This window comes from Peromyscus eremicus, chromosome 12 (genome assembly GCF_949786415.1).
Source record: "Peromyscus eremicus chromosome 12, PerEre_H2_v1, whole genome shotgun sequence".
In the NCBI taxonomy this organism is placed as follows: Eukaryota; Metazoa; Chordata; class Mammalia; order Rodentia; family Cricetidae; genus Peromyscus; species Peromyscus eremicus.
In genome coordinates this window covers 30,148,926-30,165,408 of record NC_081428.1, presented here as the reverse complement: position 1 = coordinate 30,165,408, position 16,483 = coordinate 30,148,926, and the positions used below count along the sequence as shown (strand labels likewise).

Below are 16,483 nucleotides of genomic sequence, written 5' to 3'. Positions count from 1 at the left end.
GTTGTTTCAGACCTTATTGCACAAGTGCTGGGTGGTCATATGCACAACAGGTCTTTCCTCTGGGATCCTGTGTTCTCACACAGAACAAGGTTCAGAAGTAGGTCCCCCTTCTTAAGATTTTTGTTTCCATCATTCTGCTTTATTGTTATTTTTAAATTACAAACACATGTAAACCAACGATATTGCAGTAAATCAAGATAGTATTTGATTGATGCATCAGTATGGTTTTGAGTGTAACATGATCAAGAATAACATTTTAAGATGAGGAAGAACAAAATTCTGGTAGAAGGACACATGAGTAATGAAAGAGCATATAAAGCTATTCTTTTTCTTTTAGTTTAAAAGTCATCATATTTTATTTTGTACTTATTTATGATGGATTAGTGAATAAAAATGTGATTGATAGCGAAGGTAGAAAACTCTTGGTGAAGCACCACGTGTCAGAATGGCAAATCTAGCTGTATAGAAATCCCCGGAGGTGTGAACTTTGAGCACTGGCAGGCGTTTACGTGACTTCCTTAAACCAACTGAGAGATGATGTTTTTATTCGTATGTTCATTAGGATGATGTGGTGGTATTGTGTTCCCCAAAATATTGTGTACCTTAATAAACTTGTCTGAGGTCAGAGAACAGAAAAGCCACTAGGTACTTAAGACAAGCAGTGATACCACATGCCTTTAATCCCAGCATTCCAGAGGCAGAAATCCATGTGTTCAAGGATACAGCCAAGCATGGTGACTCACGCATTTAATCTCAGAAAGCGAGCCTTTAATCTCAGGGAGTGATGGTAGAAAGCAGAAAGATATATAAGGCATGAGGACCAGGAACTAGAAGCATTTTGGCCTGGTTAAGCATTCAGGCTTTTGAGCAGCAATTCTGCTGAGACCCATTCTGGATGAGGACTCAGAAGCCTCCAGTCTGAGGAAACAGGACCAGCTGAAGTTCCGGCGAGGTGAGATAGCTGTGGCTTGTTCTGTCCCTCTGATCTACCAGCATTGACCCCAGTAACTGGCCTCAGGTTTGATTTTATTAATAAGAACTCTTTAAGATTCATGCTACAGGATGAAGTGAACTAATTCAAATAAATAAAATAAGATGAGAACTTTAAAATCATGTAGATCATTTACCCTATTTTCCTGTTTCTTAATTGTAATTATGCAGGCCTGCTAAAGTTTAATTCAGTGATGAATGACTTAAACAAATACAATTATACTTTGTCAGACTAAAAAATTATTAATAAATTTGTATTTTAACTATGAAATTTTGGTTAGATTCACTAAATATTCAGCATGCCATCATTATATGCATGAATATTCAAACATATATACATATTTCAAGGCTGAGGCAGGAGGATCACCTTGAGCAGGAAAATCTGGCCTAGAGTGACATCCATGACAGCTTAGGTGAAAGAATGACATGCTGTCTCAATAAACCGCCACCACAAAATTTATTCTGCCATCTGTGTGTATTTTAAATACAAAGTTGGAAACGTAAGACAGGTATCTTGTACCTGTGCCACTATATAAAATAAAGAATATGGAAATTGTATTCTTTCAAATTTTGTGGAAGTCTATTCCTATTTTCAGGAAGATTATTTAAACTCAAAAGAAATCTAAAGGAGATGTGCACTTGTAACTATTGTGATAGCGAGATATGATAATGAATGTTTATCTTACCTTGAATGTGTTAAGGAAATATATCAAATGCTTCACACAGCTGTTTAATTTACCAGATGATTTTAAATGTATTTTAATCAAGTGAATTTTATGATCATTAATCAGCTTCACAGGTGAGTGTATCAAACATGAATATGGAACTGTACTTAGGAATAACAGCAAATCATTAAATATGTTTAATATAAAAACGAGGTCAAGTCACTTATTTTAAAAGCCCAAATTATCAAAGGTAAATGAAGATAGAGCATCAACTTACTTTTACAACAAGAGCTTCATAATTTTACCAAATCACTCAGATTATTAAAATGACAGTAATGTTTTTTAACCATTTGAAATTAGCATACAAAGTGTTAGATAACATTATGGAATTTTTCAAATAATTATGTTTTAGTGAATATTTTCCTTTCTTATCCCATTTTTTTCCTTCACCTACCCATTCCCAGGTGTAACCTTTCTCTTCGTGTCTTTTCCTTTTCATGTCACATGTCTTCTTTCACCCTTCCCCTGCCATTACTAGGCACTTATTTTATCATATCTTCGTCTCCTTTTTAACTTTTTAGGTTTTATCCATATTTATGTCTTAGAATTCTCCAAACAATACAGGATAGAAATGACTTTGTTCATATTTACATTCATTCTCTCTCTCTCTCTCTCTCTCTCTCTCTCTCTCTCTCTCTCTCTCTCTCTCTCACGTGCACGCACGCACGCACACACACACACATCCCACAGGCTAGGAAATACAGAAGACAGAGATTACATGTAGTCATTGCATGTATAATTTTGGATCATAAGTCTTAATACTCATTTTCCAGATGTATTCATTTGTTTCTGAAAATTCCTTAATTTCATATTTCTTTTCAGATAAATAAAACTGCCTGTGTACATGTGCCAGAGTTACATTATCTACTGATTGACGATATTGATATTCATCCATTGATTGACATGAAGTCTGACTCCATTCCCTTGCTTTTGTGAACAGACTAGGATTGAAAATGTGCAAATATCTCTGTGGTAGATTATGGTTTCTTTGGGATTGTGTCTAGGATTGTTGTAGCCAGGTCACATAAAGTGTTGATTATATACCAAAAGAAGATAGTCAAGCTGCTGTACAATATGGCTCCTACTCACAATTGCCAGCTACCTCACAGGTAGCTCGAAAGAAGAAAGTCATTTATATCATGCAAATTTTAGATAATTCTAACAATTTTGTAAGAAATATAAGAGCTAATACTTATTATGATTCTGACATTATTTTAAGTTAAAATATTACTATATCTAATTTTAACAATTATAAGGTTAGCATTATTGCTTTTTACTCAGGGGAATCTAACCTTTTGACATGAGAACACAGCATTGTCATCTCCAACTTTTCTGGGAGTATTGACAAAACAAGCTACACAAAAGAAAATCTTACAGTGCTTAAGGTAAGTTTACAATTTTGTGTTGGGCAATATTTTTAGCTATTCTTTTACTTCAGGTAAGATTCTATTACTATAAGTGGAAAAATAACTATAATCCCAGATAATGGGAGCGCAGCAGTCATGCTCCTAAGCATTTTATTTTTCCCTAGGCATTTTTATCCAGTCAAAAAGATATGTTCTATGAGCTAGGAACTTCTTTCCTGCTGACCACTTTTTATAATGCCAGAAGGATCCAAGGAAGTCATTGAAGAACAAAAGTCATCAAGAGGCTGACTCAGCAGTTTATGATGAATTTTATGAAACTAACTTGCCAAGAAAGACATTCCAAATGATACAACAGTGGTGTGATTGTTATTTGAGGTCTCTTCCACAGAAGGCAATTAAAAAAAGTTGGATGGAGCAAAGAGAAGGGAGAAATGTTATAATTGAATTATAGTCTCACAAATTAAAAAATAATTTATTAAATATTTTTAATTACTTCCTTTGGAGATTCTCTTCTGCTTTCTCTACATATATTTAGTGAAACATCTTAAACATTTTATAAAGATATTTGTTTATGTAAGAATCAGCATTTTCAGAACTTCTTCACGAACATTTGTTGTGGAATAATACTTTTGTACACTGGCTTAATAAAATGCGGATTGGCCAGAACGTAGACAGGCAGGAAGTATAGGCAGGATAAGCAGACAATGAGAATTCTGGGAAGAGGAAGACTGAGTAGGAGATGCCAGCCTGCTGTCCAGGGAGCAGCATGTAATGGCACACAGGTAAAGCCACAGAAAATGTGGCAACATACAGATTAACAAAAAATGGGCTGAATTTAAGATGTAAGAACTAGATAACAAGAAGCCTGACATGGCCATAGTTTAAAAATAATTATTAGCTTATGTGTGTTTACTTGTCTGAGCGGTTGCAGGACCAGGCGGGACACAGGAATTTTATAAGTAGCTATGGGACCTTGGTGCTGGACAAGCACAGAAAAACTTCAGCTACAAGCATTGATGAGAATAAAATTGCATAAACTTTATTTTCCTATTTCAGAAGTCAGAAGACCTGTTTCCTCATCCTGTAATCACCTTACACATACTTCCCATCAACTAGCTCAGGAAGCCTTCCATTTTCTGGCCACAGACTAACTTAAGTGAATACTGAATGCTAATAGGAGCTTATTTGAAATCTAGAGGAATAGGAAACTACTGTATTATTGAAGCAAGAGAAGTTTGAAGTACTACAATTATTGGAGCACTTATTGCAATGCTACAAACTCTCCAAAGTTAATAGATTTTATTAGACCCTTTTCAGAAGTCAGGCGTTGTGGCATTTGGATTTATTTGTTGTCCTGGCTAAAAGTTCCAGCTGAAGTCAAGGTCATCTTCTATCCCAAAGTTGGTGTAATTAGTATCAATCCAGTGTTTCACTGAGCTTAGATAGAGGTTATTAACTATGTTTCATGCAGAGTGTTAAAGCAACAAGGGCAATGCTGGCAATCTCTCCCGCTTCAAAGGCAGAGCTCCTAATTTAATTCATCTGTTAGTAAGAAATATGCAGCCAGTTTAGTTTATTAATGACTTTAAAAGTAATTTCAGAGATGTTCTAGAAATATTTATTCATATATGAGTCATGCATTTAAAATATGAAACAGAGGATCACATGTAACTCTTTTTAGACCCAGTTCTTTAAAAGCAATGTGCTTTCTGATATAATTGTGGCATAATTTTAATTTAATATTTACACGAATAAGCATATACATAAATGAACATAAGAAAATTGATTAAGGCATCTTTTTTTTCAGAGTTTGTATTGCAAGAAATACTTGTATATTACTAGACTGTGTTAAATTAAGGATTTATCACTGTACAATAACTTAGGATAGTTTTAAATTTACATAGACAAAAACAAAAAAACCAGTCCTAATAACTTAAAATATGTAAACTAGTGTAACAAGAATTGATTTAAGTTAATTTAAGTCAAACAGAGAGGCAAGGTTAAAATAAAATGCCTTAAAGCATATGCTACCTTACAGTGGGCAGCCTATAAGTCTGCCGTGAGAAAATAGAATATAATCTACTGTATTGTACCATGTCCTTATGGAATGCTACTGAGAAAACTATAAACACAGATTTTTTTGACATATGTCTTATAGTTGTAAAAGCCAGTAAATATTTAAAGTCTTTTTCAAACTGTGTCAGAGGACAAGATCACATGAATTAGAAGTAGATTCATTTCATTTTAGAAATGACTATATAAAATTAGTGATATGCTTTCCCCTTCCAAATGAGATCTGCTACAAAGCTGCAGTGTTTTATGCCAGCCTGCCTTGAGTTATCTCAGTCATGGCACTGATTCCAAAGTTTGCTTACTACCTGGTTGGAGCACCTGAACTCTCAGCAAGCAATCCTTCTTATCCATGGAGAGGTTGAGGCAGCAATGTGGCTCACATTGAAACTGAAGGTACCTCAACCACAGATCATACCCACTGTTTGTTCATTCTGAGATAGAAATATATCTGGTATCTTGTTCCCAATATTAACTGTGTTTCATATACTTACTTATAAAAAAGACACAAGTTCATATTACATAGGTTTTTCCAAAGACTGTAAGATAGACATCATCTTTTGTGTTAGATGAAATATTGATGCCTGTCTTTTTGCCAATAAACAGCTTTCTGTACACAGATTATCTGGATAAGAAATTAGTACTTAATTTTTATCAAGTAAAAAAATAAAAAAAAAACAAACAAACATAGATATTCAGCTGGAATCTCCAGCTCAGCCCCATTCCAAACCCTACCCTTCCAGAAGGACTGCCAAAAAGTCCACTTCTGCATCCCTGGCCTTTACAGCGGCTCCTCCTTTGAGGCTGTCAGCTCCCCAAGTCCCCACTCAAGGTTTATAATTGGACACAAACCCAGCTTGTGGAGGCCAGATCATCTCTCTGCATCTACAGGGTGTTTAAGCCCCATCCTGTGATTTCTCTCCTACCCCCTCCTCATCTTCGGGTGCTGGAGGACTCACCTAGCAGTGCTTTGCCCATTAATCCTGGTCTTTTACTTTTAATTTGGCTTGATCTGGCTTACTACATTGGCGGAGAAACCTAGTCTGCAGGTACAGAACAACTTCCAATATTGACACTTAATTTTTAAAAGCCTACAACACCATGCAAATTGTGTTTTATTAGTACTGTAAAACCAGAAACATTTTTAATAGCTAAGCACTCATAATAAAAGCTCATAAACAACTTCTTGATTTGCACACTTTGGGACTTAACTGTGTCGAAATGATATATTCCTGACATACTTAATGCTCTATTTGAGTGACTTTATTCTGACTTATTCAGAACAATCATGATTATGCTGCAATCATTCTTTGTTATGGCTCAACCTCTTTTCTCTTATTCTGACAAATTGTTATCTCTTTGTAATCTTCTACTTGGAGTCATCTATATAAAAGAAGGAAGAGCAGAAATACTAGTAAAAACAAATAAAAAATTGATTAACGGTATACAGGATTTGTAACCCATGCACACACACATTCTGGACACATATCGTAAAGCACAACTCAAATCACTGATGATTTAAGCCTGTTTTAATTGAATAAATGCTTTTGGCAGTAGTTTTGAGTGCATTTTGTGTTTATCATACTTGGACGTTTTTATTTTAAAAATTGAAAGAATAAGCAGACAGGTAATATTATTTTTGGAAATATATTTCAGACAACTGATGAGTATGAAAACAGTCTATACCAGTGATTCTCAAACTTCTGAATGCTGAACCCTTTAATACAGTTCCTCACATTCTGGTGACCCCAACCTTGAAATTATTTTTTATTGATGCATCATAATCATGGTTTTGCTACTGTTATGAATTGTAATACAAATATCTGTGTTTTCATATGGTGTTAGGTGGCCACTGTGAAAGGGTGTTTTGACCTCTAAAGGAGTTGTCACCCACAAGTGAAAACCACTGGTCTATATTAATATTGGTAGAATTTGAAGTGCTCTATGCTAGTATAAAGCAAATGCTGAAGTAAATTTTATTTTAAAATTACATAGCTCACGTCTGTTAAAATGAACTTTCTTTATAATTGCTTCAGTATTTTAGAGAGGAAAAGCAGTCATTCATCAAAATCTTTCAGAATTAATATTTGGAGAATGTGTTTACATATAGTTCTATATATTAAGCTACATTTAATATACTAAGTATTTATTTTATAATTTTCAGGATTGTAAACTACAATTTTAGCAATGGGGTTTAAAATGTCTATACTGAAGCTACATTAATTTTAGATGCATGATAAAGCTTTCTTAGCTATAAGGTCAACATACACACACACACACACACACATGTATATATAATATTGAATTTTGGTCTGAAGATTTTGTCAAATCCCAATTCATATGTTGCAAACATAACTACTACATTGGAAGATCTAGAGATAGACATTTGAGACAGATGCATCTCAGTTGACGAGTATGAGCCCTTCTTGAATGGAATGTATGCTGTTACCCTTCTACTATGTGGTAACAGAAGTAGGAGTCACTAAATAAGGAGAAGGCCCTTACCTCATACCAAATATATGCCTTTGATATGGAGTTACCTTGAGAAATATAAGAAATAAACATTGATCCTGAAATATCTAATTCATTCTATTACATTCTGTGATAGCATTGCCTCTAACTTCCATGTGTTGAGATTACTTACAGCTGTCGTACTGGTTCATAATATACAGGAGATTAAACCAGGGATTTGTGCTTGCTAGGCAAGAACTCTATGAACTAAGGTATATCCCAGGTTTGTGTCTTTCTTTTTTTAATTGAAAAGTAATTGCTTCTTTGTTTCGTAACAGCATTGTCAACTAAATTTGTATTTAAACTAGAGTCATAATTAATAAACTAATTGAGAGTATTACCAAAGTAATAGCTTTCTTAGACTTTAATTTCAATATTTATTTATGTGTGCATGTCCACGTGCAAATATGTGCACATGCAGGCAATGGTTAGCTTACTCCATAGATGATAGGAAGTGAATACTGGTCCTGAGGGAAAGCAGCAAATGCTTTTAACCACATAGCCATCCTTCCAGTTCAACTCTTTTAGTAACAAAATCTATGTATTTGCCATTACAAAATTTGATATAAATTCTCTAGGATGAAACCTATACTTCAGATATTTACATTGAATAAATAAAGAATTTTGTTATTATTTTAAATTTAAAAATATATGATTATTTGAACAAACTCACAGGACATAGACATCTTAATACTGAACATGTAATCCTCATACCAATAGGATATTCTTATAGAAAGAGATATCAATATTTAGGAATAATTTTGTCTTAAATAAAGGGTCAGTTATGATTTTCATTTAAAATACCATAGTAAATATACATAACTTATGTTATTTTTCTCATATAAAACAACTGAATTTTAATTAAGTTCAAGTCATTGTTTATGAAATGATGGTACCATTAATGATTACTAGAACTTGACAAGGTTTTTTAATGACGTGAAAATTATATATATCTTAAGTGTGGATAAAATTTTCTTCCTTAATATGCCATGGTAAGGTATTGCATCTTTTAATGTCAAAAATCACCTTAAACCATTCAGAATCATTTTCATAATTAGATTTAACTCACTTGAAATTAGTTCAGTGACTCAAAGAAACAACATTTATAAAGGCGAATATAAATATAAATTCTTACATATATAATATGTATATATTGTGAAATAAAATGCTTTCTTAGGCCACTGAGTTTAAAAAAAAGAAAAATGAAAAGCACTATTATCTATAAAATTTCAGATTTTAGGCATATACCATAAATCACCAATGCTTTAAATGTAATGGAAAACTGATATTCTTCAAAAGAAACATAGATAGTTGATCAAGAGCCTGAGAACTTTCAAATGCCCTCGCATCATTCTTACATAACATTTTTTCAAGTTCATAATAAAAGTAGTTTGAAATTAAAGAAATTAGTAAATTAACAGAATTTAAGATTTAATTGAGAGATACCATCTTACACCTGTCAGAATGGCTAAGATCAAAAACACTGAGGAAAGCTTATGATGGAGAGGATGTGGAACAGGGCGGGACACTCCTCCACTGTTGGTGGGAGTGCAAACTTGTACATCCACTTTGGAAATCAGTATAGTGGTTTTTCAGAAAATTGGGAATCAATCTTCCTCAAGACCCAGCTATACAACTCTTGGGCGTATACCCAAGGAATGCTCAATCATACCACAAGGACACTTGCTCAGCTATGTTCATAGCAGCATTATTCGAAGTAGCCAAACCCTGGAAACAATCTACATGACCCTCAACCGAAGAATGGATAAATAAAATGTGGTACATATACACAATGGAGTACTACTTAGCAGTAAAAAACAATGACATCATGAAATTTGCAAGCAAATGAATGAAACCAGAAAATATCATACTGAGTGAGGTAACCCAGAATCAGAAGGACAAACATTGTATGTACTCACTCGTAAGTCAATACTAGATGTAAGGCCGAGGATAACCAGACTACAACCCACAGCTCCAGAGAACCTAGTGAACAAGGAGGACCCTAACAGGGACACATGGATCACAAGGGAAGGGGAAATAGATGAGATTTCCATGAGTGAACGAGGGGTGAGGGATGGGCAATAGAAGGTAGGGGATGGTGAATGAGAACATAAGGGAATGGGATGGTTGAGCTGAAACAGGTACGAAGTGGGAGAACAATGAAAGAGATATTTTGATAGAGGGAGACATCACAGGAATAGGGAGAAACCACGTGCTACAGAATTTCCCAGGAATTCACAAGGATGTTCTCAGTTTAGACTACTAGCAATAGTGGAGAGGGTGCCTGAACTGGCTTACCCCAGTAATCAAATCAGTGTATACACTAACTATCATCATAGAGCCTTCATCCAGTAACTGATGGAATCAGATGCAGAGCCAAGCACCAGGCTGAGCTCCAGGAGTCAAGTCAAAGAGAGAGAAGAGGAATTCTATGAGCAAGGGGCATCAATATCATGATAGAGAAACCTACAGAGATAACCAAATCAAGCTAGTGGAAACTCATGAACTTTAGATCAATAGCTGTGGAGCCTCCACAGGACTGGACTAGGCTCTCTGTATAATTGAGACAGTTAGTTGCTTAAGGGGCCCCCTGGCAGTAGGATCAGGATCCATCCCTGGTGCATGAGCTGACTTTTTGGAGCCCACTACCTATGGTGGGACACCTTGCATGGCCTTGATGCAGGGGGGAGGGCTGGGACCTGCCTCAACTGAATGTACCAAGCTCTGTTATCTTCTCATGGGAGGCCTTACCTAGTCAGAGGAGGGAATGGGTTGTGGTTTGAGGGGCAGGGTAGGGCAGTGGGAGGAGGGAAGAGAGGGGCATCTATAGTTGGTATGTAAAATGAATAAATTTCTTAAAAAAAGAAAATAAAACCTCCCATCATTAACTGTGTAATTATACATAGACCTCTTATTTTTCTAAAATTACCAATTCACTTTTTAGAAACTCTACTCTGATAATTACCTAATAAGTGGATACATCTGGCCTAAGTGTATTTCTTTTCTTGGGTGATAGAACTTTTAAAATTATTTCTTTAGATTTTGTTACCATAATGAAGTCTCATCTCCCTCTTTACTCCCTCCAAATCCTCAAATCCTCCCATAAACTACTCCCCACTCCTTGCTCTCTTTCAAATTCATAGCCTCTATTTTTCATTATATATACATGTATACACACACACACACACACACACACACATATATATATATATATATATATATAAAACCTCTTTGTTGTGTACAATGTTAGTTGCATATATGGTTTCACACTTGACCATTGGTAGTAGATAACCAATCAGTGAATTCTTCTGTGTGTAAGAATAATTCTATGTTCAGGCCCCCTCTCCACTATTTCTGGTATTCCAAGCTGGGGTCATCCTTGGGGATTCCTGGCAACTTCCCTAGCATCAGGTTTCTCTGTCTCCTAATGATATCTCCCTCCATCATGGTATCTCTCTCATTGCTTTCCCACTCCATCCTTGTTCTAGTTCGACCATCCCATTCTCTTATGCTCTCATCCCCTATCCTCTACCCTCCATTGTCCACCCCTCATCTCCAGTTCACTCATGGAGATCTCATCTATTTCCCCTTTTCAGGGTGATCCATGCATCCCTCTTTGGATCTTCCTTGTCAGCTAGCTTCTCTGGAGTTGTGGGTTGTTGTCTGGTTATCCTTTGTTTTACATCTAGTATCCACTTATGAGTGAGTATATACTATGTTTGTCCTTCTGATTCTGGGTTACCTCACTCAAGATGATATTTTCTAGTTACATCCAGTTGCCTGCAAATTTCATGATGTCATCACATCAGGGAATACCCTAACTGTCATCACAGAACTTTTCACCAATGACTGATGGAGGCAGATACAGAGATCTACAGCCAAACACCAAGCAGAACTCCGGAAGTCCAGTAGAAGAGAGAGAGGAGGGATTCTATGAGCAAGTGCATCAGGATCATAATGGAGAAACCTGCAGAGACAACCAAACCAAAACTAGTGGGAACTCATGAAAGTTGGAGCAACAGCTATGGAGCCTGCATGGGACTGGACTAGGCCCTTTGCATGGTGAGACCATTGTGTAGCTTGATCTGCTTGGGGGGGTGGGGCCCTGGCGGTAGAATCAGAATCCCTCTCTAGTGCATGAGGGATCTTTTTGGAGCCCACTACCTATGATATGACACCTCGTGCATCCTTGAGGCAGGGGGAAGGGCTTGGACTTGCCTCTACTGAATGTGACCCACCATGGGAGGCCTTGCCTTCTTGTGGAGGGGAGTGGGGGGTAGTTTGGGGGAGGTGGCTTGGGGGCAGGAGGAGGGAAGAGAGATCTTTGATTGGTGTGTAAAATGAATGAAAAAAATTCTTAATAAAACAAAAAAGAATATTTCTCTGGCTCTCCACATTCCTTAATTCCCTTTAGCTGTATGTATTTAGTCACATTGGGCATATCCCTGTCACATTAGAATGTCTGTTGCATGTTTAGACAGTCACATTGGTGAGGTTTTATGGTAGCTTCTTTTAACAAAAGAGCCTAATACCAGAAACCTAAGCAACTACCCAGAGCTATGAAGTCATGGACCTTGGAGGGTAATAGAAATTTGCTGAAAGTGACTTCCAGAAGTAAGAAGTGTATGACAACATGCTAGTATAAAAACAAATTGGGTACTTGAATATATTTTACTAACAGAAAACAGTATATGCCAATACAGTAATTACACTCCATCCAAGCAAGGCTGCTAACTGACCAGAATAGCATCCAAATGTGTCTTCATATCTCATGCATATAATATAAATGATACTTTGCCAATCTAATTGTTTCTGTATGTTACCTCCTTTTCTTTGGTTATAAATATAACCAGGAGATACGGCAGAGTGGTACACTTTCAATTTCTTTCCTGAATATAGGCCTCTACTAATATTTCTTTCTGAAAAAAAATGTTATATTAATTAATCAGAAAATTTTAATGAATCTACTGAATTCATAAGGCAGCCCTGGGAAACAAGTGTTTCTCTTTCGTGTTCATTTGTTTTGATGAAAATGCTAAGACTTGGTTGTGTTCTCCATTCAAAGCCCAAATCCTCTTCAGAGAAAGACCCACCACTGAGCCTCCAAGACAACTCCAGCATTTATTCCTTGTCTTTTCCACAGGTTCTCAGAGAGATTCATTTCTTTGGATTTTGACACCTTTGCTGGTACATGAATCATCTAACTAAAGCTTTGCCTTGTGTACTTAAGACGGCTGCCAGTCCTCTCACAAGGAATTCATTTGACACAAATGGCGATAAACCAAATCTCAAGGTCATGACCTAGATGATTTGGGGCAGTTGATTTTGCACATTTCATTTTAGCATCTAATTAGGATACAGCTATGGTTCTTTAAATTTATTTCAAACTGAATGTATATCGATTCTGGGATAGAACAGTGGGTAATAAGAATTATGAAATTGTATATGGAGATATTAGCTGTGATTCACTTGCTATAATACTTATCCTTGTAAAGATAAATGCTACAATTTATGAAATTTCAAGAAATTATTCTTAATCCTAATAAAATCATATATATTCAGTTTATTTTACTTTTTTTGTGTTCAGTTTATTTTAAATTACATTCAGAGAAAGGAATGCAGTGATAAACAAGAGGAATTTTACAGAAAAATTTTTTCCTTTCCCTTTGGTTCTCATCTTTTCTCAGACAATATGGTTTTATTGTCAATCCTATTAACCACATAATGACACGAGTAAGAAATTATCCCCAAACTTATTTGCATCAAGTCTCAAATCTGTTTGGCAGTGTGTAAGAACTGTGTATCACAAAACATACTGAGGAAAATACTCACAACCTTGCTTACATATTGCATGAATTATCTGAACATTTCTCCCCCAAATCTGGACAAGAATATTAATGATGTAGGTGACCTTGGTTACTTCTCTGATCTCTAGATGTTTGTTGAAGAGAAAAGAGAAAAAAAATGGGGATTAGGTCTACATACAGTGTCTTCCACATTTTCATCACATGCACAAAATGATGACATTTTCAGATAGGCAAATATTCTATTTCTTTACATCTTACTGGATTCTAAATCTTTATTTCTATCTTTAAATCAGAAAATAAAACGAGGTTATTTTATGTGTTTCTGTAGAAGCATGTTTGTTTTAAATTTTTTTGAATGTATTGTAATTTATTTTGAGGGGGAGGGATAAGGCTCCCATGGCGAGTCAACAAAATCTGGCTCATCAAGTTGAGGCAGGATCAAGCACCTCCCCCCTGCGTCAAGGCTGAGTAAGGTATCCTCTTGAGGGCCACAGGAATATAGTATAGAGATTTAGATGTGTACTAAAGCTATACTTTGACTGGCCAAGGGTCTGCCGAAAGGCAAGCCATTTATTATGAATATTTGGTGTTACCCAGCCTTTAATATTTCAGCTGTATTCTGCTATAAAATTCTTGCGTGCCCAGACCAACTGGCCAACAGTTTGGCTCCCCAGACCTGCTGAACCTACTAAGTTACTAACTGCCCTGCTGAGCTTAGGAGACAAGCTGGTTGGGGACTCTTAGCTTTGTTTCTTGTGCTAATGAAGCTTGGACCTTGAGGAGGCCTAGTGGTTCTCCAGAGCAATTGACTGAAAGCAAAAGAGGTTTGTACATATCAAGGTGAGAAGTAAAACGTTTCTGAGGAGGCAGAGAACTGCTTGCCCAGGGAAAGAAAGGGCAGGCATTTTCTGTAGACCAGGACAGAACAGCATGACAAGAGAGAAGAGAGGATGACAGAAGTTCCATAGAGGGTAAGCAGATCTTGGGTAGAGTTTTCTGAGTGCCAGGAGTAGAGAGTAGCAGAGATGGAGAAAGAGGATACAGAGGATGAAGATGAGGCTGGAAGCATAGGAGTTTAGTAGTTAAGAGGACTATGAGCTAGGGAACTGAATGGAACTGCAGTTATGGAGACAGGATTACATCCCAGAGAAATAAGTAGACAGATAAAGAGCTTGGTATGTCTAGAGTTATTTCTGCCTTGAATGTCTGGTGGAGCTATAGCTGAATTGATAGAATTTTGTCTTAGAGGGATAAAGCTAACAGACATAAGAACATAGTGTACGTAGATTTTTTTTTTTTTTCCCTCAGATATCCCACGCCGGACATAGCTAAACCCTGGGACCCCTGAGAACTCCATAGTATCCCTGTTAGGATCCTGCCCTCACTCTTCTGGGTCTGGCCTCTTATGTCATCAGGGGATGCACAGGACTATGTACCCGCCATGTGGTCACGCAATCCCCACCTTAAAAAGCCGGACACGGACCCCCTCCCCCCATCTCTGTTTCCTTTCTGCTCCTTCCCCCACCAGGCCTGGCTCCTCTCCTATCCCCTCTCTCTCTCCCTCTACCCGTTTTCCCTCCTAATAAAGCTCTAAAAAGATACGACTGGGTTCTGCCATGGCCCATGACTTTTCTGCCTGTAACCAGAGCCACCAACCCCACCATCAATCCCACCATAGGGAATGGACTAACAAGTCAGTTCATGCACAAGGGATGAATCCTGGTCCCACTGCCCGGCTCCACAAACAGACCAAGCTACCCAGCTGTCACCCACATTCAGAGGGTCTAGTTTGATCCAATGAAGGTGCCCCAGCCATCAGTACAGAGTCCCTGAACTTTGGTTGTGTTTTAATTATAACAGTTCCCCCTTCTCTTTTCTTCTTCCAAATTCTCCCATACAACCCCCACACCACTCACTTTCAAAATTATGACCTCCTCTTGCATCAACTGTTACTGCATATATATATATATATATAATTTGTATATACATATATTCCCAAATATAATCTATTCAGTCCATATAATGTTATTTATATGTATGTTTTCAGGACTGATAGTTTGGTACTGAACAACCAATTGGTATAATCTTCCCTGGTGTTTGGGGAAGGGCACCGCTCCCATTCCTGGTTTCTTCAGTTACCTTTATTTCCTTGTGAAGGGTTGAGGTCTGGTGGGTTTTTTCTCATGTAGTTTCGAATGTCCATTGTAATCATCCTTGTTCACATTTTGGTGGGCATGTTGCTAAACCCATAAAGTCTCACTAACATGACCACATATACATGTCTTTTAATGTTGAGTGGCATGGTTGTGCTAGAATAGGATTAATTCTCTCACATTTAGTGTTGTAAAATTTATGAAAACATCATACATAATATAAATATATAAAGTACAATCTGTAATGATATTGGAAGGGTATGTGAAATAAAGAAGAGGGGAAATTTAGATGTTTGTTATTCTTATGCCTTAAGTATATTTTACTTTGCCTCTTGGCTTTTTTTTTTTTCCGTTCCTCTTAGTACAAACATATGTAAGAAAATCCTTAAATCTTCCTAACATAAATTCAGATACAGCTGAAAATATGTTCATTCAATAAGACATAAATAACCAAGGTATTTCTAGGAAACTCTTATTGCTGCTGATATCAAATTATTTTGTCACCACTCATTGACATGTTATAATATAGCTGGCTATGATTATTAATAATTAACAATTACCAGACATGTTTTTTTTCTACAATAACAGGAAAGCAGATTTCTTAAACTGTTGTGAAAGGCAGCAACTCTGAAGAAACATATACTGTACTAGAAAAACCATAGAAGGCAAGATATAGAAAAGATAAGAGTAAACCATTCTTGTTATTACTCAATTACCTATAGGAACAGTGTTTCCATTAACATCCAGTTAAATTGCTACACTTAATGTTAGTTTAGCTTTAAGACACAAAATGCATGTAAGTAGGGAAAGGGCAGGACTAAACGATAAATTCTCTCTGCACATTGTTGTGAATATATTAA

General features: G+C 36.4%; 1 protein-coding gene across 1 annotated transcript in view; it reads right to left on the bottom strand.

Annotated features, from left to right (window-relative positions):
* Positions 1-16,483, bottom strand: part of Cadm2 (cell adhesion molecule 2) — a gene marked incomplete at its 5' end in the record, with an annotated part of 227,892 nt that overhangs the window by 53,905 nt on the left and 157,504 nt on the right. The gene's annotated exons all lie outside the window — the stretch shown is intronic.